The sequence below is a fragment of the Solanum verrucosum genome, unplaced genomic scaffold (assembly GCF_900185275.1).
Source record: "Solanum verrucosum unplaced genomic scaffold, falcon-dt-bn FXZP01000113.1, whole genome shotgun sequence".
NCBI classification, from domain to species: Eukaryota; Viridiplantae; Streptophyta; class Magnoliopsida; order Solanales; family Solanaceae; genus Solanum; species Solanum verrucosum.
Genome location: NW_026020105.1, coordinates 1,058,677 through 1,064,747, shown reverse-complemented (window position 1 = coordinate 1,064,747; position 6,071 = coordinate 1,058,677).

Below are 6,071 nucleotides of genomic sequence, written 5' to 3'. Positions count from 1 at the left end.
TTCTTTCCAACCATTTTTACAACTAATAGAAGTGTTTCTCTATTTAAACACTTCAATTTTTCTTTCCACCACCAATGAGGGAGAAATGTCTTTTTTACTAAAGCATAAGAGAACTTTTCAAGTTCCTCTCTTCTAGTCTTCCCTCCATTTTTCATTAATTCTTGTTACATACCCAACAAGAAACTCTATTAAATATGTAATCAAATATTTGGAATAATTTGATGAGATTGTGCGCGAGTGTGAGACAAAAAATTATATCTTAAAAATGAATTCAACTAGCATAATAGGGGGAGGAAGTGGAGGATTACGTAAAAATCCAATAATTTCAGTATGAACTTCACGAAAGGGTGATATTTTAGAGGTGGGGTGGGTAGGAAGAGTATAGCCTATTCAATCGATGTTTTCTACATGTATCGCTCCTTTGAAATTCTTTTAGGGTATTATAAAAGCATGATGTTTACACAACACTTTAGATTCCTTCAAAAGGTATTTTTATGAATTTATAGTAGCTCAAAGGTGTTTCTATGAACACTTTGTTGGAAATCTTACGAAAACTACCTTCATCACAAACACTTGTACGTAATTCACCAAAGCTTATACTTCACCACGAACTCTTATAGGAATTTCTCATAGCTTGAGGCGTGTCGAAAGACACTGTCCTTAAAGATATTTCACCCGGTATAAATGTGTCCCCCAAGATTCAACAAGCTCTTCTTCTAGTATAAACTAGGAGCTAGAAACTAACAAAGATTTATTTAAAAGAAAACCCAACACTCAAGGAATTGAAGAAGAAGAATTTTGTTACTTACTAGTGATATTGTGTTCTTCTCTACTCTCAAATTAAGTAGTAACACATATAGAATATATATATATGGGAATCACTTCACAAAAAGAACAAGAAATTAATCCCTTCAACGTATAGTTTTCAACAAATATAAGAGTATTATATAGCTCATAAATATGATGATTAAATTAAAAGTAAGGTATTGTCATAATAAGGAATAATAACTCATTAAAGGCTAAATAAGAATGAATTAGGAAGATGTTACTATTTATAGTAACGTTTGAATATTATTGTCATACAATAAAGAGTCATTAACAAAGAGATTAAGAAATGAATCTTAGATAATAATATGAATATTTATTTTTGAGATACTAGAATTAGTTTTCCAACACACTTTGGGTCGTTCAATAGCTGATTTGAAGATGAGTTATACAGGTGTTAATTTTTGCACAAGTAATATGTTTAATAGCTAATAAAGAGGTAAATTATTCATTTATAAAATTAATTTTATGTTTGGCGTGCTATTTAAAACTCGCATAACTAATATATGTATAAGTTATGACAGAAATATGCATTAGTTTATACGCGATGAAAGGTGAAATAATTAAGACATTAATAACTAATTCCTATACAACTAATACATATATAAATTAATGCATACATTCCTTCTTAACTGATCTCTACATTACTATGTATATATGCATAATTATTACCAGCGTCCAAACAACAACTTAAGGATCTGTTGGTAACTAATCTGAATGTGAGTTATGTAGGTATTAAATTCTACATAAATAATACCACATTTGGTAACTAGTTAGTAGCTAAACTATTCATATATAAAATTAATACGGTGTTTGGTTTCTAAGTAAAATCCCCACATATTAATACATGCATAAATTATAAGAGAATATATGTATTGTTTTATTCAAATAACTAATATATCAATAACTAAATTTTGCATAATTAATACTTACATGACATAATACATAAATTCCTACCTAACTTATCGTTGCATTATTGATACCTACATTAACTCTAACTAATTACCAAACCACTCCTTGATAATTATATATGAAACTCACAAAACAATTACTCCATCCGTCTCATATTAGATGAGCATCTTACTAAAAATGTTTGTCCCATATTACTTGAGCACTTACTAAATTAGGATAGAATTAATTAATTTTTTTCCCATTTTACCTCTACAATTAATATGACCTTTGGAAGTTTAAACAAATTTTAAAGACCCAACATTTCTTCCAATGTTAAAACAAAGGGTAAAATGGTAAAGTCTTCCGATATATTAATGATTTCTTAATCACCGTGTAAAATTGAAAGTGCCCATCTAATATAAGACGGAGGGAGTAATAACTTAAATTTTTATCAACTTATTCACTCAAAAGTCTCAAACTTTTCAGTTTTTCTAATACAAAAATAAAGAAAAAGAAGTAGTTATCGGAGTTTGAACTAAAAAACCAACGGGCAAAAGCACAATAATATCCACTTGATAGACAAATGTTGAACAAAGAAGAAATTAAAGAGTATACATAGAGACAAATGAAAATGTCCATATTTAATTTTCAAGAAAGAAGAGACACCCAATTTGTAAGTTAAAAGTATGCTACAATACCATTCCCCTACCACCAACTAGGGGTGTGCATTCGGTTTTTTGGTTTGGTTTTACACTATTCGGTTTGGATTTTCGGTTTTTGGTTTTGTAAAAGTGTAACCCAATCCGATCCAAAATAAATTTGGTTTGGTTTGGTTTTCCTCTATTCGGTTCGGCTTTTTTCGGTTTGGTTATTCGGTTATGTCAATAATTAATAACATATATAACCAAAGTAATAATATTTAATCCCTTAAATATATTTTCTAATATAAATCATAAGTAAAACTCAAAACACAATACTTATAAGTATACCTATTATAGATGTAATTCAAACATAAAATATAAACGTAATCATCATGAAAGACAATAACCAAAAAGGGACAAAAGTGGTTAACTCCAACTTAATTCTAAGCCTAAACATTATATATATATATAATTCGGTTTTTTTCGGTTTTTCAGTTTTTATTTTTAAAATCCAAAACCAAACCAAAAAACCAAACAAAGTAATTTATTAATCCAAAACCAATCCGAAAAACCAAAAACCCAATCCAAATAAAAATTCGGTTTGATTTGGTTTGGTTATTCGGTTTAATCCGAATAATGCACACCCCTACCACCAACCACCGTTTAATAGGGTGTACAAGAATAACATTGAATAAAATATAATATATTGAGATTAATTATATTAATATTCTATTTATTCTATTTTATGTGACAATAATTCACTTGACACAATATTAAAAAAAATATGAAATTTATGATCTAAACAATTCTAAAATATTTTTGTGAACAATCTTAAGTAAATAGATTCCTATAAAAATCTATATATAAATAACATAAGTTCTGAGTTGGGTAAAGGAAATGTAAAAAATAGGAAAAATTACCTAAGTACACTACTTATTTAACCATATTTTCTAAAATTTTCTATCATTTGAAAAAATTACAAAAATTCCTACTCTCTCAAATTCTCGAATACATCACTTACGCGATGTATTCGGACGTTGAATGTCACGACCCAGACCGTCGTGATTGCCACCCACACTAACACTCCGGTGGGAGAACCATTACTACAACCCAACCAAGCAAATAATCTAAAAACTAAGGCATTTAAATCAAACACTAAGGAAAATAAAAATAGAGTTCTCATAAACTCTAACAAAAGTCTAACAATAATAACTAACAATGCGGAAGAATAACCTAGAACCTGAAAGTCAATGTACCAAAACATTCTAACAATTAACCAAGTCTAAACAAGAAAGGGATACAACCCCAACTAATTAACTAATCAACTACCTAAAACAAATGTCTAAGTCCGAAAATGGTGGACATAGACGAAAGAGAATTCCATGGCATCCCGGAAGAATTGGCTCACCCTTGAATTCGAATGATCATTGATCTTCTAAGCAAGGTCTGTCAATAGCCTCTTGAAGATTCCATGTACTCAACAAAAATAAGAGCAAGTGCAGAATCAGTAGACAATCACAGTGTATTGGTAGAATCATGCGGCTATCCCACTAGTGCAACATAAACAAGTCAAATAACATTATAATCACATGCATATATATCAACAAATACAATATTATCAACATTCACGAACAACTTCACATTTATATGTCAAATCATTGGTTCTCTCATGGAACCCAAACCCAAACAGTTAGCATGCCGGAACGTGGCAACCGATCCCATATTTATTCCGGAACGAGGCAATTGATCCCATAGTTATACCGGAACGTGGCAACCGATCCAAGTTAGTTATGTCGGAACGTGGCAACCGATCCCATTCACACACCATAATCACAATCACAAGTATATCATCAAGATCATACATTTAAGTCATGATTTCATGGCATTCATCAATTCTCTATCTCATTTACAACAAGTGTGATCAACACTGCAACATTCATTCATATACAAGTATCATAATGAAGTAAGAACAAACATACATCAAACAATCATAGAATCACAACCATCACCTACCTCGAAATATGCTTAAAACCCTAAGAAACTTGATTCTTCCCTTTCCGGATTCGTTCCGCTTGTTCTTAGTCAACAAACAATCAATATAATATGGGAATAAATAAACAATCACTAATTACCCGAATTACTAAGAATTCTATGAATCCTAGATCAAACCCATGATCCCAATTATCCAATTTAGGATAGTTTCCACCATAGAATCTATAAAAAAAACCTCCCCCATCAATATTCACCCATTCTATTACGTTCTACGGATCAAAAAAAGGATTCGGGGAGTGAAAAGCTTACTTTTAGCCTCAAGAATGGTGAAAAATGAGTATGAGTCGCCTGGGGGTCGTTCCTTAGCTCTAAAAGTCGAAAAGTACATAATGAAGTCGTTCAGGGGTTTATTAACGACTTTAATTTGCATCGGGCCCGCCACATCGGCCACCACCCTGTCACAGCGGCGACGCCAGAGCGATAAAAATCCCCGCCAAAGCGAAACAGAGAGCTATTTTAAGAACTCCAAAGTTCTCATTTCACAACACACCTCTAACCCACGACGCTCAATAAATACCTTTTACGCTAAGATCGATTTCGGGAGTTCTACTCACCCGAATTCAATTTTGTAAAGTCTTACGGATTCCTTAACGAGTTATCTAACTACTCATGTAATCAAAACCATAAATGATTCACCCGATTGTTACCAGATTTCCCTACATCTCAATGACTCCGATTTCGTCCAAATCTGGACAAGGTTGGAAAAATCCAAATACTACAAAAAAAGTTTTCTTGCCCCAAATTTTCCACCGTTGGCTTTTCTATAATGACGGGAACATGTCGTTACAATAGATATCAATTTACCCATCACTCGTCCCCGAGTGACAAACTTAGGAAAAAATAGGCTAAGCAAGGGATAGAGTAGTACCTGAATTGACAAACAACTGGGGATAGTTGTCTCGCATGTCCTCTCGATTTCCCAAGTAGCTTCCTCAATTGGACGATGCTTCCATTGAACTTTCACTAACTTAATCTCCTTGGTCCTCAACTTGCGCACACCATGATCAAGAATTGCAATCGGTTCCTCCATATATTGGAGGTCATTGTCTAGCACAATTGAGTCTCACTTAATGATATAATCCCTGTCACCATGATACCTCTTAAACATGGATATATGAAATATCGGATGAACACTCGATAAATTAGGAGGTAAAGCCAATCTATATGCTACCGGTCCCACACATTCAAAAATTTAAAATAGACCAATGTATCTAGGACGTCGACTTAGCTTACCCTTCTTACCAAATATCATCACCCCTTTCATAGGTGATAACTTAAGAAGAACATTTTCACTGGATTAAAACGCCATGTCTCTTACCTTATGATCCGCGTACCTTTTTTGTCTACTATGGGCTGCTAGAAGCTTAGCTTGAATACTCTTAACCTTATCTTGAGCATCCTTCACCAAATCAACCCCCAATGGCTTCACATCTCTAGTCTCAAACCATCCTATGGGTGATCTACATCCCCTCCCATAGAGTGCTTCGAATGGTGCCATATCAATACTGGAGTGATAACTATTATTATAGGAGAATTCACACAAAGGTAAGAACTTATCCCAATGCCCTCCAAAATCAATCACACATGCCCTCAACATGTCTTCTAATACTTGAATAGTCCTCTTCGACTGCCCGCTTGTCTGTGGATGGAAAGTTGTACTGA